Source organism: Orbicella faveolata, unplaced genomic scaffold, assembly GCF_042242905.1.
Source record: "Orbicella faveolata isolate gen_17 unplaced genomic scaffold, um_ofav_v1 contig_14, whole genome shotgun sequence".
NCBI classification, from domain to species: Eukaryota; Metazoa; Cnidaria; class Anthozoa; order Scleractinia; family Merulinidae; genus Orbicella; species Orbicella faveolata.
The window spans coordinates 15,856,712-15,873,586 of NW_028301541.1; the positions used below are offsets into that span (position 1 = coordinate 15,856,712).

The following is a 16,875-nucleotide window of genomic DNA, read 5'->3' on the forward strand; positions in this document are numbered from 1 at the left end:
GTTTTGAGCCAACTTAAGCGAATACAGAATTAGTCTCTTCCTAGTTTAAGACGCATGTAAGCAGGTAGCTCGTCTCGACGCACAATTTGTCTTGTGCCTGTCTTTGCACTAAGACGCATAATCGGTCGCACTTAAAGCAACTTACCCGCAAGGTCATCCAGACGAATTATGCACCTCTCTACCACGGCCACGGCAACCGTTAAAACGCGTCTTACCTGACAAATAACCTCTCAACAACGGCAATTTAATTAACGACTGACGAACGGTTGCTAAAAAACTCTGTTTTTTTTTTATTATATAAGGCAACTAGGCTTGATTCCTACCTCGCGTGTGAGGTGTCATATCACGCTCCTATCTTCCCACAACGGCAACCTTTCTACAACGGCTACTTTCCTCTGTACCTAAGGTGGCCGTTGTCGAGAGGTTCGCGTGTACAATCCCTTATCGGCTGATAGCAAAATAGTGTTCTCAGACAAATTCCCAATCACTGTGGAATTAAATATGATTATTTTTCTGATATCGCTTTCGTAAGAAAGGCGTAAACTGCCTCAAATGTTATTACTTTCCTAATTGTAAGGCTTGAAGAAACTGACCTTCAGTCGAACAAAGTGAAACTTTGTGCTTGACCTCGCGAAAATGTGTACTAGTTTTCAGAAAAAAAAAAAAAAACGTTATGTTTACCTAAGTTAATTGCAAGTAAATACATAGTTTGGGGAGCTTTTCAGTTACCATATAAACTTTCACATTCCATGATTACTTCTTTGTATTACCTTATAACTGAGGAGAGGAAAACCAGCATTCTGTGGCTAAAGTCTAGTTCACACTTGTGAGATAAGCTTAACACTAGTGAAATAATCGTGAGCGCCAGGACAAGAAAATGGAACATGTTTCTTTTCCTTGTGTTTATGCTTGGTCTTATTTCACTAATGCTATGCTTATTTCACAAGTGTGTACCAGGCTTTAGGCTATCAATATATCTCGAACCGACTATCAATTAAATCTACCATCGCAAATCCTTTATCAATATTCTAAATGGTGGTAACTTTTTCTGCAGCCGTAACCCGAGCAGGGACTTGTTTTAGTGCGCAATTAGATTCCATTTAGGTCTGTGTTGTAACGCGCGCGCTTAATAACGCGCGTGCATTTTCATATTGCTGCGTATAATCAACTAGCACATATCCACAGGTCGTCCAAGCGTAATATAAGATTTTGTAGTGGTGAACTGTCGCTGAAATATAAGAGTTTGTATGGAGATTAGAAGACGACATTAAATTCGTTCAATGTACGGGTAATTTACCGAACAAAGACTCTTGAACATTCAATGGTGTCATTTTGTCTCATTCTGGAGAGTTTAAAGAAAATTTTGAGCGAATTTTGATTTATTTGTCCTACGCTGTTATTAATAACACCGTAGGGTAAATAAATAAATCAAAATTTCCTCAAATCTCCTATAAACTCTCCAGAATGACACCATTAAATGTTCAAGAGTCTTTATTCGGTAAAATACCCATACATTGATTGATTTCGATGACATCTTCTATTCTCTATACAAACTCTTATATTTCAGCCATCGTTTACCACTACAAACTCTTATATTACGCTTGGTATTTTTTGCAACGGTACTGATCGCTTGTTCAGTTGCCCTGACGAAGTCTTTGTTAAATAGAGACGAAATATCGGCAAGTCATATTTCCAGTGTTTGTTGTAATATTCTATATGGTGTATAGATGTCTATGTGTTTTTATTTTTGTTTATAATATAAATAGGGCCCTGGCGCTCTGATTGGTCGAAAACCCATGTTTTATTTAACAAATAAAGAAGCCTCGACTGTGCTCTGTTCTGTTGTAAAGCACGCAGGAAGCGGTAGAGCACGAAAGAAGTGTAGGGGAAAACACGAGACGAAATCGTGTTTTTCTTGAGTGCTCTACCGCTTCCTCAGTGCTTTACAACAGAACAGAGCACAGTCGAGGCTTCTTTATTTGTTTTATGATAAAGAATCCAATAATTTCCCCACGCATTCGGCTGAATTTTCAAACCAAACTTTATTTTCCAAACGAGTAAAAGTGGCGTCAGCCGTGCTCTGTTCTCTGACAAGGCAAGCTAAAATAAGCCAATCACAATCCTTGTTGGAATTGTTCAAATAATTTGATTGGCTAACGAAGCGACAACTGTTAATCACAAATTGGACTTCAGCTATTTCAAAGCTTTCAGTTTCGAGTAGTTTCGAGCGACTTTCGAGAGAGGAACGATGCCTTCAAAGTTCGCTTTTTAGTTAATTTTCAAATAAGAATTTAAAGGCAGGTAAAGATTTGTAGTCCAGAGGAATCCGTCTGTATTGTGGCTCATGAAAACGTGCACTTTTCCAATGGAAATTACGAAACCAGGAGCTCAAAGCTTGCGGATGAAAATGCGAAATGCTGAGTTGAATTTGAAAGGAGCTACAGTTATTTACGGCTTGCAGCCGCTTGCAGCAAGATTGCCCGAACTAGCGTAAAAGTTAGACAGGCTAAACTACTCCCACCGGTTTTACTTAGACCACAGAGGAGAATATCTAGAGCAAGCTTTGAGCTGACCACTCGTTGGTTCACTTCGCTGAGATGACCAGAGAACGAGTGTTACTACACTGAATGTGAGTGTTGTTTTGAGCAATTGAGCATTTTTACAAAAATAAAGCTTCTCATCATAAACAGAGACAGCTCAATTGTTGTTTTCTGTCGCTGTTTTACTTCTTTAGTATAAGTTCTGCCTTCGTAAAAAAATTGTCTTTATCGAAGCACTGGTTGGGTTGAGAATTTGTTTATTTCGCTACTTGTTTTGTCGACCGGAATCTAGCAAAACTGGTTATTTTAGTACTGTTTTCACTCTACTGTCGCTAACAGTGGTTTCCGTGAGCCATATTTACTGTAGACATAGAACTCGTTTCCACTGAGTTTGTCTGAATCACAGGGGATGTTTAATTTAGGTCAAATTTGGCAAAATTCCGGAGCAAAAATTTAAAAGCCAGCTTACTGTTATCAATCCCTGCTCTGTTCTCTGATAAAGCACGCTGTTTCAGCCAGCCAGAGAGCGCGTTATATGAAAACTTTATTATAACAGAGTATAAAACATAGAAAAAGCGTGTTTTATTGTTCTTCGCCACATTACCTCTATATCACAAAGCAAATAAATAAGCCTAAGCCGTGTATTACACTATGATAAAACACTTCGCACATTCGAGAACACTCGAGAAATGTAGAAAACACTAGCACATTTTCCTCGTGTTCTCAAATGCCCGTCGTGTTTTATCACAGTGTAATACACGACTTAGGCTTCTTTATTTGTTAAATATTTCCTATTATTGTGTAATCTATGTTAGGTAATAGCTTCGGGGCTCCTACTGATAGCAGAGATGCTTTGTAAGCTCCCTTAAGGGACTACCCTAAAATTTTACGTTTTGACTTTTTGCTGTTAAATACAGGTGTCTATCTATCTATCTATATTCAAGGATTTAGAGGTCAAATAACACACCGAAAGTACGTTTTAACTTTTTTCGACAGTGCCGTCACTTCTACTTTTAACATTATTTGTAAGTGGCCGAGTTCTGGTGCATATGGCTCCCTTTTTTCTTTTCTTTTTTTACGTCGTTTGTGCACAGCACACGAAGCAGAAGGCAAGTGATATGTCTTCGTACTCATCGTAATAACTCTCACGAGTTTGACAGTGGGGCTCGGCCTAAGATTGGCTTCGGCTTCACATACCCTTCGTATATAACCTGACGGTTTACATTTAATGGCTGGTAATGGCCTCCTGGATCGATCTCCGCGTAAGTGTCCTCTTGTTGTGGAACAATGTCATCATAATGAGTAACCTGGCCAGAACGTACGTCATCAACAACTTCATAAGTGAATTGCCCTTCAGTTTCTAACTCGTTAAGAGTAGTGTTGTAGTAACTCGGTTCTGTGGATGGTTGACTATATGGAGACAACTCTAAGATTTCTTGCGTGGAACCTTGTTGAGAATTCCTTGAAACTGACTTTGTCTCTGCTAGAATATGAAAGAACCAGAAAAAAAGAGCAGCGTGTTTTTCAATGCTGCATTTTATTTCGTTTTGAAATGTCATAGATAGTAACTGTTTCGCTCATCGTCCTTCCTTCCCTCCTTCCTGCCTGCCTGTCTGCCTGCCTGTCTGCCTGCCTGTCTGCCTGCCTGCCTCTCCTCCCGCCCGCCCGCCCGCTCGCCCGCCCGCCAGCCAATAAGCGGCCAATACCAATTTCCCCGAGGGTGGCCGTTTAATAGGGGTTGAACTGTATACAGATAAAAAAGTTAAAACTCACCATTAGGATGCATTCGACGCCACATTACAATCCCACCAGCCACGATCACAAGAACAAGTAACCCAACAACTATTGATATTACCAAAGTTGTTGTCAGGATCCCATCTTTGGTGGTAAACGTAATAAATCCCTCATTTTCATAATCACCATCTTCGGCAAAAGATCGTTGAAAGACCGCGTATCTTGTGCCTTCTTCAAGCTTTCCGTTTTTATACCTCAAAGCTGAAAGGAAAGACAGAAGGGCACCCCGGGATTAAATCAATTCCGTGCGTACTCCGATAAGAACTGCCAAAATGAATTATTAGGAGAGAAATGAAGCCCTCCCGAGTCTAGAAAAATGTATCTTGACTTTTATATATTAAAGGGATAAAGGGACCCTTCAGGTGCTGGTGGAAGAAACTGAAATGATGGCAATGAAGTCGCAATAACACAAAACAAACAAAAGACAACAACAACAACGACAAAAACAAACAAGCCAACAAGCAAACGGTTTCAACCGTCCAACTAATTACACTTATATATTATAAATTATTCTTTATTTTAAGTGGGGATTGTCCAAATTCTGACACCATCTTACGTCACAGTGGCGTCATACATTCTCAAAGTTCACCATAGTTTTCGAAATGTTTCAAAAATGTTATTCTAAAGGATGCATAAACTTTGAAGACGGGAAGAATTTTATATATTTGAAGTCTACTAATAAATCTCTATAAGTTCTCTTGGGGAAACGTGCTCGTTGCTAGTATGAAAGACTATTTGATACGGGTATAGTACTTTGCTACTTTGCAATAAACGTATATTATGCCAATTACGATCTCTGATAAATCTAAGCAATTTTAATCCCAAAGCAAATCATTTATGAAAACCTGTTGTTCTAGGCTTTCATTTCATTTTTTCCCTATAAAAACTTGTTTTAACTTTAATTTTTATTGGTTTTTGACTTACACGTTGGGGGTTAAAATTTCAAACTTTAGCCAACGTGCTCTCAAGTAAATATATACATTCTTATAAATGGATGTATACGGTCCTTATTTTTAGTAGCCACGCCATTAGTTGTGAACTGACTCACATGATGTTTCTCTGCGCTTTCTCTTAGCTTCAGTAACACCATCTCTAGAATAATACTTCCCGTCACCAACAGGAAATGATGTCCGTGACTGATCGTTGGCGAACTCAGCCGTAATATAAGGTTCTCCTTTCACTTGGTTATCGTAATTTCGCATGACTTTAACGTATTGCTCGTCTGATGATTTTCCTGGGTTTTGTCCATCTGTTAAGGGTGTGACGATCATTTGATAAAAGCTGTAAAAGAGTGTATTAAGGTGTTTTCACATAAGGTAGCCTACAATAGTACCCAGCATTTTATAATAGTCATACTTTAAGAGATTATATTACCAATGTTTCCTACAATAATGGTATCAAACAAACGCCCAATCATTGCAGAACACGTTTTGGTCATTGTTTTGACCTAGTAGGTTTACTATAGAAACATTACAACCTGCACCATTAATTTTAGTTTTAGGTGCCAGTAACTAATAAACGAGCTTCGTAACCGCAACCATTTGGTTTACAAAATAATCATGGATCACCTGGAACCCATGGGTCATGGATTCCTGTGATCACATGTTCAGATGCAACTGTTTGCAAGCTTTTCTTGAAGGGAATTCAGCGCTACCGTAAGTTATTCAAAATTTAAGGTGGCTCTTAAAGTGCACCCAATCCCAAAAATGTTTTTTCGCTGAAACGAATCCACTTGTTATTCGAAGCATTTGCGCGAAAAAATTTTTGAATTTGGTTGAATCCTCGATTTTCTGTGTCCTTTCAAAGTCGCACCTGAAGTGTTACGCGACCGCGTTTTAGGGAGTCTGGGGCGGCGTTTGCTGATGACGTCTACCCAGGAACCAAACACAATGGCGCCTCACTCAGCTCTCTGTATTTGCTTGAGAAAATGAAAAACAAAAGAAATCATTCTAATATATTTTGGGACTAAAACGTCCAAGTTTTGTTCCAGAATCATTTCTTTTTCGTCACTGGAGTCAGAGTTAGGTTTCGATTCGGAAGACACCGAAATAAACTTCGATCGAGCACGTTCGACAAATGTGAACTCACCGCTTAGAGCTTTGAGAACAATTTGCAATATTTCAAGCGACGACAGGGAAGACTTCTTTGCGGACGAGCTGCTTGTATATTAGGAATGGAAAGCTAGATACGAAGTGGAGGAGCAGGCAAACGAAAAGCAGGAATGAAAACTCAAGGACTGCTTTAGATGGTAATTTCGTCACCTAAACACAAGACTCCCACGCGTGTTTATAGCCCGTTTACATTTGTCCTTTGCGAGAATGTATTTTGTCAAGGTATGGTTGTTCTATTAAATCCAGTTTGTGTTTTACTTTCTGGAATGCTTCATGTTTGTAAGAGCGACGTTGCAGTTTTTGAGACTTGATAACCTCCAAAACACTGGCTTCGATCGATTGAAAATCGTAGAATTGTTTGAGCCTGTATTTTTGAAGCTGCGGGAAGCAAGGCGGAATTGGGAAGAAAACATTTCATACAACTACCGATTTCGCACGTTTTAAGTCGTAACTCCAAATAACCAGTTTAAATTTTTTTCAAAGTTTGCAGTGAAATTCGTCGGATAAGCGAGAGGGATGTGTTCCCTAAGCGGCCCGCAGACATGAATGTTACGCGGTCATATTTTCGACACTATTGCATAGAATGTTTGTCGCACTGCTGATTTCCAAACCTTCGAAAAACTCTGTGAGTGTAACAATTTTGTTATCATGTAATTCTAAAGGATTAATCTTCGACTTTTATCTAAATCGAAAGAGAAATAAGTGTTGGTTGGCGGCGTACAGTTGCGACCTACTTACATATCACTATATTTGGTCGTAACGCTTCTTGATCGATCACACAACTTTGCCGGCTATGTTATAAATACTGCGGGATTGGAAGACATAGGTTGTCGGTAGTATTTCGACAAATTGCTGGTTGGCTTTAAGCAGAAAATTTTGAAAATAGCGTTTGAAAGTCTGCGGAACAAATTCAAGTGAGAGTTCTTCAATGGTTCTCACAGACTCAGTTCGCTCGTTTCGGTTCACCAAAATCAACCATCGTGTATGTCTTTATTGGACCGATCATCGCCAGTAAATTGTACAGTATATCTTTTTTTAGATCTGGGATATTGCTGCAACAGCCGATAGCACTTCTGGAAGGCATTTCTGTGCACTTTTCGAATGTGTATTGCACCATCGTGAAGGAAATGAGAGGACGTGAGATATTCGACCTTCCTGGGTAGACGTCACAACAGCCGCTGGACCCATTCTCCTCAAACTCGGCCGTGAAACAAAATGGCGGTGTTTTGGCGCTATTTTCGAGATTTCGTCGGGGCACAGAAAATCGAGGATTTAACCGAATCCAAAAATTTTTTCGTAGAGGTATTTCAAATAACAAGTAGATTCGTTTTAGCGAAAAAAAAAATTTGGGGGTTAGGTGCACTTTAACTGCTTCTTGAAATTTTGTTTTTAACTTTGAAATTAAAAATTAACAAGCTACTAGGTAGTCTTAGAAACTTTATGTACTTTCTTCTTCAAAATAGAAAATCGTGACGTAAGCTGAAGTACAAAAACCCACAAGATCAATCCCCTACACACTCAGTGAGGTCCAGCACAATCTGCGTTACAGAGCAACCGAAGGCAAAATTTTAAAACACTTACCTGACTGGTTTGCCATTGCTTAACTCTTTCTTAGTTTTAAAGGGAACAGACACTTCTGTTGTTCCAATGTTGCCATCGGGAGGCGTCGGAGCGGTCGGTGGGTCTGAAAAACAACATATAGGTATAGGTATAATAGTTTGATTGAAACGTCAACATACTATCTGGCAAGGTGAAACTGATTTTGGCAGGAACTTACGTTTGGAAGTTGATAGTTTTTCCCAGCCAATATTCAACGCACAATGAAGAAAGGTGAGAGAGTTGATCCCACATATGGGCCATACTCCTCTGAAGTAATTTTTAGACATAGTACCCAGTTCTATCGTGGATAATACTACCACGGGTGTTGCTTGTATCACTTCGTTTGAACAGTCCAACTTCAGTCAATTACTGCCATTTAGATGTTTCGCTCAATTTCAAAATAATATTGTTCATTTGCTTTTACTACTTTACTATACAGCTGAATTTCTGGTAATTGCTATTTGCCGTGTTTATGAAAAGCATATATATCTTTACCTTCAGTAGTCGCACTTTTAGGATCACTTTTTGGACCTGCACCCTTCACAGTTTCAGCCCTAACTCGAAATGAATATGTTGTAGACTGACTAAGACCATTTACGACCGCTTTCAGAAGCGATGCAGGTACTTCCTTTTCGCCCGTCCCTCTCTCAGCTGTGTAGAATATGACGTACTTTGTAATGATACCGTGTGTAAACTCTTTAGGAACCGGCTGCCATTCCACCTCGACACTAGTACTGCTCAGTACCTTTACAGAAGTAAGTACAGGAGCCTTCGAAGGTACTGCAACATACAAAAATTTGAGCTTTTGTAAACTGGGTGCAAGTAGGGTTAATACCAGTTGTTATCTTGAGATAAACTACTATTAGTGCCGATGGGAAGGGAAAGGGATTGTCCATGTACCTATTTTATGGTATACCATTCCACTTAAGATTTTGTTTTTCTTTAAAAATTTTGATAATGATCAAAAAACGACTTTTCCTGTAAAATAGTTTTCTCCTGTTCAAGACTGTGTGTCCGTCCTGATGGCCACTAAGTTTTCACACAGGCTGTTACCCTTACCTGTTATCGACTTGTATATTGTTTGTTTTTAGTGGCGACAATGATTTGCACATGAATATAACCTTATAGCCAACTTTTCTGCATGCTCTTCACCTTAGTTGAGGGCATGAGTTGAAAACCAACCGAGTCTCCCTACCTCTGCACCAAAAATTTAATGTTGTTTTCCTCGTACTTACCGTCTTGGTCCGTCCATACAGTGATGGGATTGCTGCGTGGTCCATCACCTTTCAAAGTTGCAGCTAACACCTGGATGTTGTATACCGTATACTTTATAAGTTCTGTTAACTCAATTTGACGGGAGGGTGAATCAACCCATACCATCGTCTCCGCATCTCCCTCGGACTCCTCGTAAATGACAGTGTATTTAAGGATTTTACCGTGCTGTTTATCTGCTGGCACTTCACCCCAGGTGACTGAGATACTAGTTGAGCTGGTGTTGTGTCCTCTCACATTCTCAGGAGCAGCACCAGGTACTGAACAAAGAATAATGGTATTGATAGTAATGGTATCGCAGCTATTAAACAGATATATACAGATAACGTTTAAGAGAGCCCGGATCTCTACCGCAAGGGAATGGACAATGACGATCACAAACAAATTAACAGATAGAAATCAAATTACAAGCGGTTTGTTATCCTCTTCATTCTTGTCCAGGGTTTTTTCCTGTAACTATCTGAACTCCTTAAAAGTTTTCCAGCGTTTCGTGTTTTCAACCCATAACAGATCTTACTATATAGCGTCTCTAGCCTTTATTTGTTACACCTTTTCTGAACACCTTTACTTGTATGATTATTCCCAAATAATGCGAGGAAATCTGAACGCTAACTCACCATCTTGGTTTGTAACGAAAAATTCGGGATCGCTGTAGCGTCCATCTCCCTTGTCGGTAGACGCCAAAACACTGACGCTGTAGTTCATATTCTTTATCAGCCCAGTTAGATTCACCTCACGTGTAGGAACATAGACTGTTGTGTTTTCAACGAGTAAAGAACTGATCGCCTGGTAGCTCACGGTATAACTACGAATGATACCGTTCTTGTCCGCAGCTGGAACTTCATTCCACCTCACTAAAAGTGAAGTGGAAGTTGTGTCGTTTAATGTTAAATCCTGGGGAGGAGCGCTAGGTCCTGAAAGGAATGTGAAAAGTGTTAAATTTTTATCTGCTAACATGACGTAATACTGTTTCAGCCAAGAACTTCACCATGTACACCATGTACATCAAGCAAATTAAACAATTTTTCTAATTCTGAATAACAATTGCTACTGACTGTAACACTGTAATGACTTTGATTAGCCTCCAAGTAGTTGATTTTATTTTATGACTCAAGACAATGCTACTATTACAAATAGGATGCTTTTTAATCTTAAACAACATTGCATTGAGGAAGGGTTTGACAAGCTTTACTTGACTCCTCTTATTAATGCACGAAATTGTCTATTTTGCGGCAATCTTGTTGATTTTTCAATGTGCATCATTTCTGTATTGTTTTAAAAAGTATGAATCTACTGGCGTTCCATCACGAATGCCGTTTACTTATTTGACTAGACTACTCACTACCTATTCTGTTGTAGATAGTGAGTAGCCTAGAAGTGTGCAGTTGATAACAAAAAACGGGCGCTTCCTTGCATCTCCAAAGTGTCTGTGGAGAGGATTTAGATGTTTTGAAAGACAAGTAGACTTATACTAAAACAATAAAATTATTCACTCTTGATTTCTATCGCGTGATAGTTGATGAGGGCATAACCCGAATCAACTATCACACGATAAAAATCAGGAGCGAATAATAAGTATCCATCATCAGCGATGGCGTAGTTGTAAAAGAACTCGCTAATCACCAATGCGGTCCCACTTTAGACACGGCATTGTTGTTCGTTCTGGCCCTAATTCCAAAGGTTTTTCTTCGGCTTTTGCTGTTTTTCTCTCTCTACAAATCTAACATTTCTAAGGCAGGTTTGTCAGTCTTATGACTGTTATGTTCAACAATATTCAGTTGCCGGTTATTTAACTGTACGTATCACGCAGTCAAGATGAAGTACTTACTATCCTGGTCTGTTCTAACAACAATAACAGGATCACTTGGTGGTCCAGCTCCTTTGACAGTAGATGCAAACACTGTTATGTTGTAGTTGACATACTCCTTTAGATTTGCTAATTCCTTTTGACGTTCATCAGGACCAGCTTGAACATTTCCATTGTCATTCTCTGCTTGTGACTTGTAAGTAATGGTGTAACCCGTGATGATACCATTCTGTCGATCAGCTGGAGCTTCAGTCCACATGACTAAGATGCTGGTTGAGCTGCTGTTCTGTCCACGCACATTTTGTGGAAAAGCGTCAGGTTCTGGTATAGAAATTAATATTTGGAACACATTTATTTGGTAATGAGTGTGACTTGGATAAAATACGCAAAGAAATGAAGTGAAGAAGACCCATGCATAAGTCAGTTATTAACAATAAACTTTTTTTGTCCACACAGCTCTGCGCCATCGATCACAATACCACGTGAAGACGTACAGCGTGAACTTTAGTTTTATATGTTGTGGTCAGCCTTTAAGTAGTTGTACTTCAAGTTCAGTAATCACTTTTCTACATTAATTAATCTTTAATACCGTTTCACCGTCCATGACTTGAATCCGTTGATGATAAAACCGTGAATTATGTTTGTGAACAATTGCCTCCCCTCTATCATATATGTGTTACTCTAGTACATGCTTCAGAAACAATACGCCAGAAGTGATTTTGAAACCATTGCTCAAAATTCGGAATGATCTATCAAGATGAAGTTGTCAGCAATCCTACAAAATCAAGTCCTACCCCATAATGGAATGTTTGAGAAAAAAAGGAAAAAGACCGCGTGTCCATGACTTGATTATCCACCACAAAATGTTCCAAAGTTACGAAAGAGTAATTTTTTTCATATTTACAAGTAGCAGGAAGAAGTAGCTTCATTTTAACGCAAAATAGGAAATTGTTGCTGTCGCGATTGTCTCGAAAGATCTCCTCATGACAATTGAAAACCTACCAGATTTTAAAAGCTTTTGAATTCGCAACATTTAAACCACGGGTATAGCAGAATAAAGAAGTTTTCACGTGATAGGAATTTTGACCTTCAACAGTTCATTTTTCCAAAACATATTCAGTCAGGCTTACGGGTACAAAACCACAACGATATCCCCAAACGCCTAGTACATTTTGACTCGAGGGAAGTCATGTTGACGCGTTAACACCAAATTGCTTGGGTAAGAAGGAACAGTTTTTTACGGAACATCTTCAAGCTTTATCAAATGACCTGGTTAGTAACCGAAGAGTTCCAAACTTGCACGATATCGGTATACACTTGGGTGTTGTGGCAATATTTCTCTCCATCGCTTTTTCTCTCTCGTACTTAAAAATTGAACAAACATTGCTCAGCGTTCTGAGAACCCTGAGCTCGCAAATCCGTTACCTATTAAATCAAACAAACCCGAGAAAGGTAGGAGGGTGAAGGAAAACCTACAGCAAATACCACCACAATATTAACATTGAAATAAAACCAATAACTATGTACCAAACCAATAGATAGTGTTTCTCACGCAGTTTGATCGGCTACTACCCAAACCTCGAGTTAGTGTGTAGCAAAATGGATTGCGGGTATTTGATGCTACCAGTTTGGTATATACAAAAACAGTCGGTGTCGGTGGTTAGTGAATGGTTTATAACTTTCCTTCTGCATCACGGAACATTCCCCAACCAGATCAGCTTTTTTTTGTTTTGTTCATTTCAGACAAAAAATCCTATCAGTTTTTTTTTCTCTTGTAACTCTCTGTTTTGTAACTTCTGTTTATTAAGTCGACATTTTGCAAAACACTCAAAACTCTAAACCAAAATCTAACCCAAACCCGAAAAACCTCTAACCTGTGTACCAAACGTTCCAGTACGAAGAGCGTTTTCCACATTCTGGCCGCGTGCAAACTGGGCTTCGTACGGGGACGCTAAAAAAACTTCTAACCAATTCGCATGATGATCTGCAATTCGACTTGAGAACAACTAGCAGAAAGCAACAAGTATTCCTTCAAAAATTTGACGCCACACAGACAGTCACAGAAAGAACAGCTCACTTTTCATGAAAACATACTTATATATATTATCGCTGTACATTTTACAATAAATTCACTGTATTCTTGAGTGTTTCACTACAGTGAGAGAATCAATCATAACACCCACAGACAAAATTACTTACTCACTACCAAGTTACCAAAACATCCCCAAAAAACCTGATAAAAATAAATTACTTACTATCTTGGTCTGTTCTAACAACAATAACAGGATCACTGGCTGGTCCATCTCCTTTCACAGTAAATGCAAACACTGTGATATTGTAGTTGACATACTCCTTTAGACCGGTCAATTCCTTTTGACGATCTTCACGACCAGCTGAAACACTGTTATTGTCATTCTCTGTTTGTGACTGGTAAGTAATGTTGTAACCCGTGATGATACCATTCTGTTGTTCAGCTGGAACGTCACCCCACGTGACTAAGATGCTGTTTGAGCTGCTGTTCCGTCCTTGTACATTTCGTGGAGCACCAGCAGGTTCTGATAGACAAGTCCGAGACAAGATTTTTGTAAGCCAATAATGCAAGCTAACAAGAATTATGTTTTGTTTTAGTTATATATTTCCTTTTTTCTATCATATGTCATAACATTTTTGAGACAATTGCTTTGACGTAAATAAAACACAATCTTGAAAAGAACGTGTTTAACTGAAAGACTTCTTAAGGTGTCTGGACACAGTTTTTTCTCCATACTAAGCATTTTCAACCAGCTTTTTTTCTCTTACTTTGATCGGATTAATCTCAAAATTACACTAGTTATCGGAAACATATTGAAGCTTAATACTATAAAATAAATTGTTTATGATATTCAATACTTCCGTGGAAATTATAGACAAAACAATATTCAAAATCAGTAACGCTTGAATTTTGCGCAAGAAAGATCCAGGCTTGCTTTAAAAGAGCTAATACCAGTATCTTAAATTCAAAAAATTCTGTATGCTTGATTTCGAATTAATTGAAACATTTCAAACTATATTGAATTTTTGGAATAACTCCTTGCATAGTTCCTGTACGGCTTACTCCTAGACTTTCATGGTCAATTCAATTAGGTGACGTAAATAGTAAAGCCTAGGCAATAATACCCTGCGAACGCAGGCGTATTTCTGGCTGTCGCTTGTCTCCGCCAAAAAATAACGTCTGCGAACCCGAGCCAGGAAACGATTTCTGTGACGCATGACTTTTGTTTCTCCTTGGCCAATCAGATTCCATGATAGAATGAAACTCGAGTGCTCCTCTCAGCTAATACCTCGTGCAGTAGTTCTGGCGCTACTTAAGCTAAACTGTGATTGGCTTAAAATTCATACGGGTTAACCCGAAAATTGGGAGAAATTTTCCATCCAATGAACTTGATAAAAAAAAAAACGTCTGTGTTTTCACAGAGTTCTTCTAAGCCCTTGTAATGTTTTAGTTGTTGCATTCTTCTTTTCTTTTGATTTGCGAGCAGGATGCAAGATTCGACTTCAGTGAATTTATCTGGTTGTGTAAGCGAGAATTATAGCAGTTGACAATTCGACTTTGTGTAGTAAGTACGCCTATAGTTCAGTGTTACGTAAAGAAAAATTAAGCTTTGTTTCGCAAGAGAATTTTTTAATTACACTCGCTATAAAAATTGTTGGTTCCAAAATAGCGCTTAATGGTGAAACTGTCAAGTGAAATGTATTCCAAGCGTTCATCCCAAGGTAGCGCAATACTTGGAATAATAACACGACGCATGAGTGAAAAATGATTTAGACAAAAAACAAACGAATAAACCTTGGAATGAAGCAAAATAATGACGTCATTCCCTCTTCGCGTCTTGACCTTTCGCAAGACAAGAAATAGAAATGGCAGATGCTGGTGGTAAAAAAGGTAAAGCGTGCAGAGAAAAGCAGTTTCCACCCGGGGAGGGCAGTCGATAAAATTCGCTGTTGGAAAACCGTTCGTCGATATCCGTTATCGGTTTCATCGATTGATGTATGGAAATCAATGGTTACAACCGATTTCGGTCACATTTAACAATACTTTCTGAGGGGTTCCCCATAAGTTCTGGCGACCGGTGAAAATTGTAATACATTCCGAGTCAATTATTTCTATTCCGGATTAAGGTCAATCAAACGCACCATAAAACAAGTGATGCCGTGAAAAATAATATTAAGACCCATTAGGGACGCTTGGTTAGTATTCTACTTACTATCCTGGTCTGTTCTAACAACAATTGGATCACTGGCTGGTCCATCTCCTTTCACAGTAGATGCAAGCACTGTAATATTGTAGTTCACATACTCCTTTAGATTTGTCAATTCCGTCTGACGAACGGAGCCATTTACTTGAACACTTCCATCGTCATTCTCTGTTTGTGACTTGTAAGTAATGGTGTAACCCGTTATGATACCATTCTGTTGTTCAGCTGGAACTTTATCCCATATGACTAAGATGCTGGTTGAGCTTGTGTTCTGTCCTTGTACATTTTGTGGAGCACCAGCAGGTTCTGATATAGAAGTTAAAAGTTGAGTTATATTGTAACGAATGTGACTGGGCATCGGTCACCAGTAAGACATTGCTGACAACCTGTTTGATTTCTCCATACTTGTCATAAGCCTTTTCAACATTAGTTTCCTTGGGTATCGTGAACATTTACCACGAGCACATAAAAAGGGAAAACGTATCAGAAAGATAATGTGAAAGTTATTACTTACAATTACAGATAATCATTAGTGGAAGATTTAAAACTGGACGTTTCGGAATCATCATCAAGACAAAATAAGTATGAGAAAGCACATAAAAAGTAAGCTCGACCTGACAATTAACATAGCCATCTAATTAGAATGTCAATTTTAAGCTCTACCCGATTTAAATACTCGCTTTCTTGCACTTATTTTCTTTTGATCACTGCGTCATGATGACACCGAAACGTCGAGTATTAAATCTTTCAGTAATTTTTTCATTTCTTTGCTTTAGCAACTCTCTTTTGATCAAAAAAATCAGAATCTGTATATTTTTTCCAGATGACGCATCTTTGCTTCGATACTACTTAAATTCCTTATTCATTAAATTAAAGTCTCACGACAACTACCGAGTTGTGTGTTCTCAAGACTTAAAAACCTTCCATCATTTTTGAATACAAGCCATCTCTAGTAGAGTAGTCTACCTGCAGAAAACTTTCACACGCAACCTCTACAGACCAGAGTCCCAAAGTCTCTAAGTGAAATGGTATGAATCTGTCAAAACTACCACCACGACAAAAAGAAGAGCTTGATAACAAAATCTGCTTACTACGAAATTACCAAAACATCCCCAAAACAACCTGATAAAAAAAAAATTACTTACTATCTTGGTCTGTTCTAACAACAATTGGATCACTTGCTGGTCCATCTCCTTTCACAGTAGATGCAAACACTGTGATATTGTAGTTCACATATTCCTTTAGATTTGCCAATTCTGTCTGACGAACAGAGCCATTTACTTCAACATTTCCGTTGTCATTCTCTGTTTGTGACTTGTAAGTAATGGTGTAACCCGTGATGATACCATTCTGTTGATCAGCTGGAACTTCATCCCACGTGACTGAGATGCTGGTTGAGCTTGTGTTCTGTCCTTTTACATTTTGTGGAGTACCATCAGGTTCTGATATAGAAATTGAAAGCAGAATTACATTGCAACGAACGTAGTGGTTGTTCAGTACTTTATTCAGCACTTTAA

The 16,875-nt window shown here is 38.7% G+C and overlaps 1 pseudogene across 1 annotated transcript in view; it reads right to left on the minus strand.

Moving 5' to 3' along the window:
* The window catches only part of LOC110046813 (usherin-like), a 260,713-nt pseudogene that overhangs the window by 179,470 nt on the left and 64,368 nt on the right, over nt 1-16,875 (minus strand). Inside the window, exons 11-16 of the transcript XR_016206580.1 lie at nt 16,504-16,800; nt 15,368-15,664; nt 13,379-13,678; nt 11,145-11,444; nt 9,934-10,230; nt 9,280-9,576 (exon numbers count right to left, since the gene is read on the minus strand). The product of XR_016206580.1 is annotated as an usherin-like (transcript). The remainder of the gene's footprint in view (nt 1-9,279; nt 9,577-9,933; nt 10,231-11,144; nt 11,445-13,378; nt 13,679-15,367; nt 15,665-16,503; nt 16,801-16,875) is intronic.